This window comes from Ambystoma mexicanum, chromosome 10 (assembly GCF_040938575.1).
Source record: "Ambystoma mexicanum isolate Mex_15411 chromosome 10, UKY_AmexF1_1, whole genome shotgun sequence".
NCBI lineage: Eukaryota > Metazoa > Chordata > Amphibia > Caudata > Ambystomatidae > Ambystoma > Ambystoma mexicanum.
The window spans coordinates 1,535,469,416-1,535,482,984 of NC_090932.1; the positions used below are offsets into that span (position 1 = coordinate 1,535,469,416).

At 50.4% G+C, this 13,569-nt stretch overlaps 4 non-coding genes across 4 annotated transcripts; all 4 read right to left on the reverse strand.

Moving 5' to 3' along the window:
• Positions 1–844: 844 nt before the first annotated feature.
• LOC138496304 (U4 spliceosomal RNA) lies at positions 845–985 on the reverse strand. The gene has a single exon (XR_011277829.1). It is a non-coding gene; the product is annotated as a U4 spliceosomal RNA (small nuclear RNA).
• Positions 986–4,491: 3,506 nt separating this feature from the next.
• LOC138496307 (U4 spliceosomal RNA) lies at positions 4,492–4,632 on the reverse strand. The gene has a single exon (XR_011277830.1). It is a non-coding gene; the product is annotated as a U4 spliceosomal RNA (small nuclear RNA).
• A 3,508-nt stretch (positions 4,633–8,140) lies between these two features.
• On the reverse strand, positions 8,141–8,281 carry LOC138496308 (U4 spliceosomal RNA). Its single transcript, XR_011277831.1, has one exon. It is a non-coding gene; the product is annotated as a U4 spliceosomal RNA (small nuclear RNA).
• Positions 8,282–11,789: 3,508 nt separating this feature from the next.
• LOC138496309 (U4 spliceosomal RNA) lies at positions 11,790–11,930 on the reverse strand. Its single transcript, XR_011277832.1, has one exon. It is a non-coding gene; the product is annotated as a U4 spliceosomal RNA (small nuclear RNA).
• Between the last annotated feature and the right edge of the window lie 1,639 nt (positions 11,931–13,569).

Sequence of the window (13,569 nt, forward strand, 5' to 3'; positions counted from 1 at the left end):
ATCCAGAGTGCATCCCTCTCCTTTGTGAAACTGTCTGTCCCCTGTTTTCCTTTATAGGGTGGGTTGTATTTTGTAGTGTGTTAGAACTGTCTCTTGTATTAATACTAAAGTAGATATTTGTATACAACCTTGACTGGACAGTCCCTTTTATCAGTGGGTCACAATTGTTTTTTCGCTCTGTTGCAACTAACCAGCCTGACGTTCCGTCCACTGTTCGGACCCCTTCCGGTGTACTAGAGGTGTGGGACTGATTGATGGTCTAGAAAGCGATATTCCTCCCTGGACCACTAGTGCCCCGGAAGTTGATTCGTCACACCAACAGAGGTCGGGTTGTTGACTCCACGTGAATATGTGTCTATAGAATGCATGGGGACAGAAATGCCCTTTTGCCTCTCTTGGGAAGACTGAGATGGTGAGCGAAGGCCAAAGGTAAAGCGACCCCTCTGCTGCGGTTGGCTTCAGTGGCAGCCAGACCTCCCTGAGTAACCATCCAACAATCTGATGACTTTCGCAAGAGCAGATGTGGCAAAGAGGATCGAAGGCAGACAGGTCACTGTCTGCTAGGTTCTGAAAGCTCATGGTTTTCATGTCGTGAGATCAGGAAGGCAGCGAGACAACTGAGGCGCTTAATGCACCTGCTGCATGGTCACGGTTCCATAGACTTCGCTGCGCCGCTTGGAGTTGACGAATGCGCTATCTTCTGGAAGTAAACCCCTTTGTTGAGGGTAGGCCACGAGAGAACAAAGAATAGAAGGGATGGGTTCCGAAAAACACACCCCTCTTGCTAGGTCTTCTCCAGTGGAATAAAAGCGTCACTGTCTCCTTTTCAAACAAATCGGTTCAGCCTCCGTAGAGACTGTCAAAAATTACCAATTCCAGCTATATTTCAAGCTGTCATGGCGGGGTATTGGGTAAAGTTTTCAATAAGCAATAATCGCGCCTCGGTTAAACCTCATGAGCTACGATACTGCCACTGCGCAAAGCTAAAGCACCTGACCCAGAGGCCCGTGCGCCCCGGGAATGGATTCCCATTTAACTTGCACTGATCCCAGCAAGCTCCATCCTGAGCATCCTTTGTCAAACTCATAAAACCGCCTGGATTCCAGTGCCGAGATTTGTTGAGGTGAACACCTGTATCATCTTGCGCTCACCAAACTGACAGCAAATATAGTAGCAAGGTATGCATAGGATTCTGGGAGTAAACATGCAAATGAGCAGGCTGCTACCTGTGCGCTCTTTCCCTTAGCATGATCGGTGGCCTGTTGGCAAGTGACCCCGCCCTCCTGAGAGATTATTGGGCAGGCCGCTGCCAAGGCAACATGGGAGAGGCTTGAGAATGCAAAGAGCCATTGGAGGATTGCACAGGAGCGAGGACAGCATCGAGAAATGGGCTCCTTTGGGGACAGGTGAAGTCATGCTCCACCAGGACGACCAGCTGTTTCTGCAGTGCAGCCAGGACATTGACAAGAAGTGAATCAATTTGTCTGAGCGTTCCAACTGTTGACCAAACCATTACAATTTCGATACATTTCCATGCCATCACATACCTACCTGTTTGTGATAATTGCACTTGTCCTTGAAAATAGACCCGATTTTGCAGGGGACTCTGGGAAAAGTGAAAAGGTCCTATGTAATTCACGTCTTGTACCCTGTCTCATAGGGCGGACCCTGCAATTCTACTTCCACTCCACTGCCAAAAATGAAGCGGCCTTGCCCTGTTCAGGCTTTTTGCTGTAGCCCCTGGGCCTTTGCAGAGCCATCTGCTTAGTGTGGCTCTGCCACTGAGGTCAGAAGAGAACATTTAGCCTGAGAAACGGCTGTCTGTGTGTGCAGCTTGGAGAAGACACTGTTGCCATGGGAAAGACATGCCTGTTTGCTGTGCAAATGAAGTGCAGACACAGACAGAAGAGACCACTTGACTGGTAGGAATTGAAGAACCTGACCAAGAGTGAGGAATTAGACCATCCGCACGGGGAGTGTGCGCTCCGCCTGGGCTGGTTTGATACTTTTAAAAAAGAAATGGAATGTTGGTAGGTAAACCTCCTGGAAATGTGTGGGGCTATCCCGCACACATTTCCCAATGGACACTGCACAACAAACACATAGTCAAGTGCACTCTGGGGGACACAGTCTACCGGTGCGGTCCTCCTGTCACATTTAGCTGCAATGTGACAGCCATGGGTACATCAAAGCATCTCTGAAGGGGGAAGGCAACGCCTTCCTCCGGCCCTGGTCAGCCTACTTAAAATAGCAAAGGCTCCATCGATATGCCCTGCCTATTGTTAGGTTCTCTCTGATGGCAGCGCATACTGATGAGAGTTAAGTGAAGCAGGCCTGCCAAGAGGCCTGTTCACAGAACTAACACAGGGCAGGAAACCCCAACATCTTTTTCATATGCAATGTGTCAGCTTGAAGCTAGCTCCCACCCCTCTGTATGAAGGCCATTGAATGTCATGTGTGGAACAACTGTTTACAGTAGGCAACCGCTGCAGGGCCACCCCCTTTCAGAGGGAAGATATATGTGATTTGATGCAGACAGTCTGTTCTCGAGCTCAATTAACCAGAGAGCCACTTTGATCCACAGGAGACAGGAAGATGGGTGCGGCTTAGTAGTACATGTTGTCACCCCTTACCTTTCCTGTTGCAAAGCACTCTGGTCATGACCTTACGCATGACAGAAGATTGGTGGTGGGGACCCAGGATTGGGTCTTTAAGGTAGGCTTAGCATGCTCCAATCACTGGGGCCCATTTGGCTTTAAAAGAGGGCTGAGCCCCTCACTGAGCAGATCATCCGACGACTTCAAAAGGAGTACGAAGAAGGACTCATTCGGACCCTCGGTGATGGTACAGTCTGCCTCACAGCTTCCGCCAGTGAAGGAAGTCCAGGATTTCCAAGAGGGAAGCAAAATACCTCCCAAAACATCTCCCAGGGAACAGAGGGAGATACCCGACTCAGAGGATCCATCAAGCAGCACCAGAACCGGTACCCAGCCAGCACACAGCGTGCCCTGCTAGGTTAAGCCAGCAAGCTTCCTAGGTGGGAAGTGCCAGAGAGTCTCTGAACAAAGGACAAGGCCGTTGCCGGCAAACACTCTTCTCAGCTTTGGGTCGGCCGCCTTAAACGTCGACCCAAGCATTGAGAAGAAGCTCGGAGGAGTGCCACAACAAGCATCAACCAGCGTCCATCTTTTAAGGACTTTTTCGAAGCAGTCGAGCTCTCAAACTGCGACCGGCTGCACCACTGTGGCTGTTCTCACGCTGCAGTCACTAAAGCCGTCTGAGAACCCTCGACCAGCGTTCCAGATCCACCAACCAGCACACAGACAACGATTCTTCACCCCGAGCCGCCGGGTAGGGCAGCCTGCAGCCGTCCGCCCAGCCTCGCTTACCAAACTGCCTGCCAACTGATATCCGCATCTGTCGTCCCTCTTGAACTCTGTCGCCGGAGCTACAAAGCATGCTGGAAGCCACTCGATGCTGTCGAGTACCAAGATCATCTCAAACACCAGTTACATTGTGGTTCTGTCCCCCTGGTCCTTCTCCGAAGGCCCTTAGTGACATTTACGACCTCTTGCTCCCTTGCTGCTGCAACCAAATAACCTTGAACAGTTCAGACTGATTGCTTTACCGACTGCACTCCTGTCAGTATCCAGAGTGCATCCCTCTCCTTTGTGAAACTGTCTGTCCCCTGTTTTCCTTTATAGGGTGGGTTGTATTTTGTAGTGTGTTAGAACTGTCTGTTGTATTAATACTAAAGTAGATATTTGTATACAACCTTGACTGGACAGTCCCTTTTATCAGTGGGTCACAATTGTTTTTTCGCTCTGTTGCAACTAACCAGCCTGACGTTCCGTCCACTGTTCGGACCCCTTCCGGTGTACTAGAGGTGTGGGACTGATTGATGGTCTAGAAAGCGATATTCCTCCCTGGACCACTAGTGCCCCGGAAGTTGATTCGTCACACCAAGAGAGGTCGGGTTGTTGACTCCACGTGAATATGTGTCTATAGAATGCATGGGGACAGAAATGCCCTTTTGCCTCTCTTGGGAAGACTGAGATGGTGAGCGAAGGCCAAAGGTAAAGCGACCCCTCTGCTGCGGTTGGCTTCAGTGGCAGCCAGACCTCCCTGAGTAACCATCCAACAATCTGATGACTTTCGCAAGAGCAGATGTGGCAACGAGGATCGAAGGCAGACAGGTCACTGTCTGCTAGGTTCTGAAAGCTCATGGTTTTCATGTCGTGAGATCAGGAAGGCAGCGAGACAACTGAGGCGCTTAATGCACCTGCTGCATGGTCACGGTTCCATAGACTTCGCTGCGCCGCTTGGAGTTTACGAATGCGCTAGCTTCTGGAAGTAAACCCCTTTGTTGAGGGTAGGCCACGAGAGAACAAAGAATAGAAGGGATGGGTTCCGAAAAACACACCCCTCTTGCTAGGTCTTCTCCAGTGGAGTAAAAGCGTCATTGTCTCCTTTTCAAACAAATCGGTTCAGCCTCCGTAGAGACTGTCAAAAATTACCAATTCCAGCTATATTTCAAGCTGTCATGGCGGGGTATTGGGTAAAGTTTTCAATAAGCAATAATCGCGCCTCGGTTAAACCTCATGAGCTACGATACTGCCACTGCGCAAAGCTAAAGCACCTGACCCAGAGGCCCGTGCGCCCCGGGAATGGATTCCCATTTAACTTGCACTGATCCCAGCAAGCTCCATCCTGAGCATCCTTTGTCAAACTCATAAAACCGCCTGGATTCCAGTGCCGAGATTTGTTGAGGTGAACACCTGTATCATCTTGCGCTCACCAAACTGACAGCAAATATAGTAGCAAGGTATGCATAGGATTCTGGGAGTAAACATGCAAATGAGCAGGCTGCTACCTGTGCGCTCTTTCCCTTAGCATGATCGGTGGCCTGTTGGCAAGTGACCCCGCCCTCCTGAGAGATTATTGGGCAGGCCGCTGCCAAGGCAACATGGGAGAGGCTTGAGAATGCAAAGAGCCATTGGAGGATTGCACAGGAGCGAGGACAGCATCGAGAAATGGGCTCCTTTGGGGACAGGTGAAGTGATGCTCCACCAGGACGACCAGCTGTTTCTGCAGTGCAGCCAGGACATTGACAAGAAGTGAATCAATTTGTCTCTGAGCGTTCCAACTGTTGACCAAACCATTACAATTTCGATACATTTCCATGCCATCACATACCTACCTGTTTGTGATAATTGCACTTGTCCTTGAAAATAGACCCGATTTTGCAGGGGACTCTGGGAAAAGTGAAAAGGTCCTATGTAATTCACGTCTTGTACCCTGTCTCATAGGGCGGACCCTGCAATTCTACTTCCACTCCACTGCCAAAAATGAAGCGGCCTTGCCCTGTTCAGGCTTTTTGCTGTAGCCCCTGGGCCTTTGCAGAGCCATCTGCTTAGTGTGGCTCTGCCACTGAGGTCAGAAGAGAACATTTAGCCTGAGAAACGGCTGTCTGTGTGTGCAGCTTGGAGAAGACACTGTTGCCATGGGAAAGACATGCCTGTTTGCTGTGCAAATGAAGTGCAGACACAGACAGAAGAGACCACTTGACTGGTAGGAATTGAAGAACCTGACCAAGAGTGAGGAATTAGACCATCCGCACGGGGAGTGTGCGCTCCGCCTGGGCTGGTTTGATACTTTTAAAAAAGAAATGGAATGTTGGTAGGTAAACCTCCTGGAAATGTGTGGGGCTATCCCGCACACATTTCCCAATGGACACTGCACAACAAACACATAGTCAAGTGCACTCTGGGGGACACAGTCTACCGGTGCGGTCCTCCTGTCACATTTAGCTGCAATGTGACAGCCATGGGTACATCAAAGCATCTCTGAAGGGGGAAGGCAACGCCTTCCTCCGGCCCTGGTCAGCCTACTTAAAATAGCAAAGGCTCCATCGATATGCCCTGCCTATTGTTAGGTTCTCTCTGATGGCAGCGCATACTGATGAGAGTTAAGTGAAGCAGGCCTGCCAAGAGGCCTGTTCACAGAACTAACACAGGGCAGGAAACCCCAACACCTTTTTCATATGCAATGTGTCAGCTTGAAGCTAGCTCCCACCCCTCTGTATGAAGGCCATTGAATGTCATGTGTGGAACAACTGTTTACAGTAGGCAACCGCTGCAGGGCCACCCCCTTTCAGAGGGAAGATATATGTGATTTGATGCAGACAGTCTGTTCTCGAGCTCAATTAACCAGAGAGCCACTTTGATCCACAGGAGACAGGAAGATGGGTGCGGCTTAGTAGTACATGTTGTCACCCCTTACCTTTCCTGTTGCAAAGCACTCTGGTCATGACCTTACGCATGACAGAAGATTGGTGGTGGGGACCCAGGATTGGGTCTTTAAGGTAGGCTTAGCATGCTCCAATCACTGGGGCCCATTTGGCTTTAAAAGAGGGCTGAGCCCCTCACTAAGCAGATCATCCGACGACTTCAAAAGGAGTACGAAGAAGGACTCATTCGGACCCTCGGTGATGGTACAGTCTGCCTCACGGCTTCCGCCAGTGAAGGAAGTCCAGGATTTCCAAGAGGGAAGCAAAATACCTCCCAAAACATCTCCCAGGGAACAGAGGGAGATACCCGACTCAGAGGATCCATCAAGCAGCACCAGAACCGGTACCCAGCCAGCACACAGCGTGCCCTGCTAGGTTAAGCCAGCAAGCTTCATAGGTGGGAAGTGCCAGAGAGTCTCTGAACAAAGGACAAGGCCGTTGCCGGCAAACACTCTTCTCAGCTTTGGGTTGGCCGCCTTAAACGTCGACCCAAGCATTGAGAAGAAGCTCGGAGGAGTGCCACAACAAGCATCAACCAGCGTCCATCTTTTAAGGACTTTTTCGAAGCAGTCGAGCTCTCAAACTGCGACCGGCTGCACCACTGTGGCTGTTCTCACGCTGCAGTCACTAAAGCCGTCTGAGAACCCTCGACCAGCGTTCCAGATCCACCAACCAGCACACAGACAACGATTCTTCACCCCGAGCCGCCGGGTAGGGCAGCCTGCAGCCGTCCGCCCAGCCTCGTTTACCAAACTGCCTGCCAACTGATATCCGCATCTGTCGTCCCTCTTGAACTCTGTCGCCGGAGCTACAAAGCATGCTGGAAGCCACTCGATGCTGTCGAGTACCAAGATCATCTCAAACACCAGTTACATTGTGGTTCTGTCCCCCTGGTCCTTCTCCGAAGGCCTTTAGTGACATTTACGACCTCTTGCTCCCTTGCTGCTGCAACCAAATAACCTTGAACAGTTCAGACTGATTGCTTTACCGACTGCACTCCTGTCAGTATCCAGAGTGCATCCCTCTCCTTTGTGAAACTGTCTGTCCCCTGTTTTCCTTTATAGGGTGGGTTGTATTTTGTAGTGTGTTAGAACTGTCTGTTGTATTAATACTAAAGTAGATATTTGTATACAACCTTGACTGGACAGTCCCTTTTATCAGTGGGTCACAATTGTTTTTTCGCTCTGTTGCAACTAACCAGCCTGACGTTCCGTCCACTGTTCGGACCCCTTCCGGTGTACTAGAGGTGTGGGACTGATTGATGGTCTAGAAAGCGATATTCCTCCCTGGACCACTAGTGCCCCGGAAGTTGATTCGTCACACCAAGAGAGGTCGGGTTGTTGACTCCACGTGAATATGTGTCTATAGAATGCATGGGGACAGAAATGCCCTTTTGCCTCTCTTGGGAAGACTGAGATGGTGAGCGAAGGCCAAAGGTAAAGCGACCCCTCTGCTGCGGTTGGCTTCAGTGGCAGCCAGACCTCCCTGAGTAACCATCCAACAATCTGATGACTTTCGCAAGAGCAGATGTGGCAAAGAGGATCGAAGGCAGACAGGTCACTGTCTGCTAGGTTCTGAAAGCTCATGGTTTTCATGTCGTGAGATCAGGAAGGCAGCGAGACAACTGAGGCGCTTAATGCACCTGCTGCATGGTCACGGTTCCATAGACTTCGCTGCGCCGCTTGGAGTTTACGAATGCGCTAGCTTCTGGAAGTAAACCCCTTTGTTGAGGGTAGGCCACGAGAGAACAAAGAATAGAAGGGATGGGTTCCGAAAAACACACCCCTCTTGCTAGGTCTTCTCCAGTGGAGTAAAAGCGTCATTGTCTCCTTTTCAAACAAATCGGTTCAGCCTCCGTAGAGACTGTCAAAAATTACCAATTCCAGCTATATTTCAAGCTGTCATGGCGGGGTATTGGGTAAAGTTTTCAATAAGCAATAATCGCGCCTCGGTTAAACCTCATGAGCTACGATACTGCCACTGCGCAAAGCTAAAGCACCTGACCCAGAGGCCCGTGCGCCCCGGGAATGGATTCCCATTTAACTTGCAGTGATCCCAGCAAGCTCCATCCTGAGCATCCTTTGTCAAACTCATAAAACCGCCTGGATTCCAGTGCCGAGATTTGTTGAGGTGAACACCTGTATCATCTTGCGCTCACCAAACTGACATCAAATATAGTAGCAAGGTATGCATAGGATTCTGGGAGTAAACATGCAAATGAGCAGGCTGCTACCTGTGCGCTCTTTCCCTTAGCATGATCGGTGGCCTGTTGGCAAGTGACCCCGCCCTCCTGAGAGATTATTGGGCAGGCCGCTGCCAAGGCAACATGGGAGAGGCTTGAGAATGCAAAGAGCCATTGGAGGATTGCACAGGAGCGAGGACAGCATCGAGAAATGGGCTCCTTTGGGGACAGGTGAAGTGATGCTCCACCAGGACGACCAGCTGTTTCTGCAGTGCAGCCAGGACATTGACAAGAAGTGAATCAATTTGTCTCTGAGCGTTCCAACTGTTGACCAAACCATTACAATTTCGATACATTTCCATGCCATCACATACCTACCTGTTTGTGATAATTGCACTTGTCCTTGAAAATAGACCCGATTTTGCAGGGGACTCTGGGAAAAGTGAAAAGGTCCTATGTAATTCACGTCTTGTACCCTGTCTCATAGGGCGGACCCTGCAATTCTACTTCCACTCCACTGCCAAAAATGAAGCGGCCTTGCCCTGTTCAGGCTTTTTGCTGTAGCCCCTGGGCCTTTGCAGAGCCATCTGCTTAGTGTGGCTCTGCCACTGAGGTCAGAAGAGAACATTTAGCCTGAGAAACGGCTGTCTGTGTGTGCAGCTTGGAGAAGACACTGTTGCCATGGGAAAGACATGCCTGTTTGCTGTGCAAATGAAGTGCAGACACAGACAGAAGAGACCACTTGACTGGTAGGAATTGAAGAACCTGACCAAGAGTGAGGAATTAGACCATCCGCACGGGGAGTGTGCGCTCCGCCTGGGCTGGTTTGATACTTTTAAAAAAGAAATGGAATGTTGGTAGGTAAACCTCCTGGAAATGTGTGGGGCTATCCCGCACACATTTCCCAATGGACACTGCACAACAAACACATAGTCAAGTGCACTCTGGGGGACACAGTCTACCGGTGCGGTCCTCCTGTCACATTTAGCTGCAATGTGACAGCCATGGGTACATCAAAGCATCTCTGAAGGGGGAAGGCAACGCCTTCCTCCGGCCCTGGTCAGCCTACTTAAAATAGCAAAGGCTCCATCGATATGCCCTGCCTATTGTTAGGTTCTCTCTGATGGCAGCGCATACTGATGAGAGTTAAGTGAAGCAGGCCTGCCAAGAGGCCTGTTCACAGAACTAACACAGGGCAGGAAACCCCAACACCTTTTTCATATGCAATGTGTCAGCTTGAAGCTAGCTCCCACCCCTCTGTATGAAGGCCATTGAATGTCATGTGTGGAACAACTGTTTACAGTAGGCAACCGCTGCAGGGCCACCCCCTTTCAGAGGGAAGATATATGTGATTTGATGCAGACAGTCTGTTCTCGAGCTCAATTAACCAGAGAGCCACTTTGATCCACAGGAGACAGGAAGATGGGTGCGGCTTAGTAGTACATGTTGTCACCCCTTACCTTTCCTGTTGCAAAGCACTCTGGTCATGACCTTACGCATGACAGAAGATTGGTGGTGGGGACCCAGGATTGGGTCTTTAAGGTAGGCTTAGCATGCTCCAATCACTGGGGCCCATTTAGCTTTAAAAGAGGGCTGAGCCCCTCACTGAGCAGATCATCCGACGACTTCAAAAGGAGTACGAAGAAGGACTCATTCGGACCCTCGGTGATGGTACAGTCTGCCTCACAGCTTCCGCCAGTGAAGGAAGTCCAGGATTTCCAAGAGGGAAGCAAAATACCTCCCAAAACATCTCCCAGGGAACAGAGGGAGATACCCGACTCAGAGGATCCATCAAGCAGCACCAGAACCGGTACCCAGCCAGCACACAGCGTGCCCTGCTAGGTTAAGCCAGCAAGCTTCCTAGGTGGGAAGTGCCAGAGAGTCTCTGAACAAAGGACAAGGCCGTTGCCGGCAAACACTCTTCTCAGCTTTGGGTCGGCCGCCTTAAACGTCGACCCAAGCATTGAGAAGAAGCTCGGAGGAGTGCCACAACAAGCATCAACCAGCGTCCATCTTTTAAGGACTTTTTCGAAGCAGTCGAGCTCTCAAACTGCGACCGGCTGCACCACTGTGGCTGTTCTCACGCTGCAGTCACTAAAGCCGTCTGAGAACCCTCGACCAGCGTTCCAGATCCACCAACCAGCACACAGACAACGATTCTTCACCCCGAGCCGCCGGGTAGGGCAGCCTGCAGCCGTCCGCCCAGCCTCGCTTACCAAACTGCCTGCCAACTGATATCCGCATCTGTCGTCCCTCTTGAACTCTGTCGCCGGAGCTACAAAGCATGCTGGAAGCCACTCGATGCTGTCGAGTACCAAGATCATCTCAAACACCAGTTACATTGTGGTTCTGTCCCCCTGGTCCTTCTCCGAAGGCCCTTAGTGACATTTACGACCTCTTGCTCCCTTGCTGCTGCAACCAAATAACCTTGAACAGTTCAGACTGATTGCTTTACCGACTGCACTCCTGTCAGTATCCAGAGTGCATCCCTCTCCTTTGTGAAACTGTCTGTCCCCTGTTTTCCTTTATAGGGTGGGTTGTATTTTGTAGTGTGTTAGAACTGTCTGTTGTATTAATACTAAAGTAGATATTTGTATACAACCTTGACTGGACAGTCCCTTTTATCAGTGGGTCACAATTGTTTTTTCGCTCTGTTGCAACTAACCAGCCTGACGTTCCGTCCACTGTTCGGACCCCTTCCGGTGTACTAGAGGTGTGGGACTGATTGATGGTCTAGAAAGCGATATTCCTCCCTGGACCACTAGTGCCCCGGAAGTTGATTCGTCACACCAAGAGAGGTCGGGTTGTTGACTCCACGTGAATATGTGTCTATAGAATGCATGGGGACAGAAATGCCCTTTTGCCTCTCTTGGGAAGACTGAGATGGTGAGCGAAGGCCAAAGGTAAAGCGACCCCTCTGCTGCGGTTGGCTTCAGTGGCAGCCAGACCTCCCTGAGTAACCATCCAACAATCTGATGACTTTCGCAAGAGCAGATGTGGCAAAGAGGATCGAAGGCAGACAGGTCACTGTCTGCTAGGTTCTGAAAGCTCATGGTTTTCATGTCGTGAGATCAGGAAGGCAGCGAGACAACTGAGGCGCTTAATGCACCTGCTGCATGGTCACGGTTCCATAGACTTCGCTGCGCCGCTTGGAGTTTACGAATGCGCTAGCTTCTGGAAGTAAACCCCTTTGTTGAGGGTAGGCCACGAGAGAACAAAGAATAGAAGGGATGGGTTCCGAAAAACACACCCCTCTTGCTAGGTCTTCTCCAGTGGAGTAAAAGCGTCATTGTCTCCTTTTCAAACAAATCGGTTCAGCCTCCGTAGAGACTGTCAAAAATTACCAATTCCAGCTATATTTCAAGCTGTCATGGCGGGGTATTGGGTAAAGTTTTCAATAAGCAATAATCGCGCCTCGGTTAAACCTCATGAGCTACGATACTGCCACTGCGCAAAGCTAAAGCACCTGACCCAGAGGCCCGTGCGCCCCGGGAATGGATTCCCATTTAACTTGCAGTGATCCCAGCAAGCTCCATCCTGAGCATCCTTTGTCAAACTCATAAAACCGCCTGGATTCCAGTGCCGAGATTTGTTGAGGTGAACACCTGTATCATCTTGCGCTCACCAAACTGACATCAAATATAGTAGCAAGGTATGCATAGGATTCTGGGAGTAAACATGCAAATGAGCAGGCTGCTACCTGTGCGCTCTTTCCCTTAGCATGATCGGTGGCCTGTTGGCAAGTGACCCCGCCCTCCTGAGAGATTATTGGGCAGGCCGCTGCCAAGGCAACATGGGAGAGGCTTGAGAATGCAAAGAGCCATTGGAGGATTGCACAGGAGCGAGGACAGCATCGAGAAATGGGCTCCTTTGGGGACAGGTGAAGTGATGCTCCACCAGGACGACCAGCTGTTTCTGCAGTGCAGCCAGGACATTGACAAGAAGTGAATCAATTTGTCTCTGAGCGTTCCAACTGTTGACCAAACCATTACAATTTCGATACATTTCCATGCCATCACATACCTACCTGTTTGTGATAATTGCACTTGTCCTTGAAAATAGACCCGATTTTGCAGGGGACTCTGGGAAAAGTGAAAAGGTCCTATGTAATTCACGTCTTGTACCCTGTCTCATAGGGCGGACCCTGCAATTCTACTTCCACTCCACTGCCAAAAATGAAGCGGCCTTGCCCTGTTCAGGCTTTTTGCTGTAGCCCCTGGGCCTTTGCAGAGCCATCTGCTTAGTGTGGCTCTGCCACTGAGGTCAGAAGAGAACATTTAGCCTGAGAAACGGCTGTCTGTGTGTGCAGCTTGGAGAAGACACTGTTGCCATGGGAAAGACATGCCTGTTTGCTGTGCAAATGAAGTGCAGACACAGACAGAAGAGACCACTTGACTGGTAGGAATTGAAGAACCTGACCAAGAGTGAGGAATTAGACCATCCGCACGGGGAGTGTGCGCTCCGCCTGGGCTGGTTTGATACTTTTAAAAAAGAAATGGAATGTTGGTAGGTAAACCTCCTGGAAATGTGTGGGGCTATCCCGCACACATTTCCCAATGGACACTGCACAACAAACACATAGTCAAGTGCACTCTGGGGGACACAGTCTACCGGTGCGGTCCTCCTGTCACATTTAGCTGCAATGTGACAGCCATGGGTATATCAAAGCATCTCTGAAGGGGGAAGGCAACGCCTTCCTCCGGCCCTGGTCAGCCTACTTAAAATAGCAAAGGCTCCATCGATATGCCCTGCCTATTGTTAGGTTCTCTCTGATGGCAGCGCATACTGATGAGAGTTAAGTGAAGCAGGCCTGCCAAGAGGCCTGTTCACAGAACTAACACAGGGCAGGAAACCCCAACACCTTTTTCATATGCAATGTGTCAGCTTGAAGCTAGCTCCCACCCCTCTGTATGAAGGCCATTGAATGTCATGTGTGGAACAACTGTTTACAGTAGGCAACCGCTGCAGGGCCACCCCCTTTCAGAGGGAAGATATATGTGATTTGATGCAGACAGTCTGTTCTCGAGCTCAATTAACCAGAGAGCCACTTTGATCCACAGGAGACAGGAAGATGGGTGCGGCTTAGTAGTACATGTTG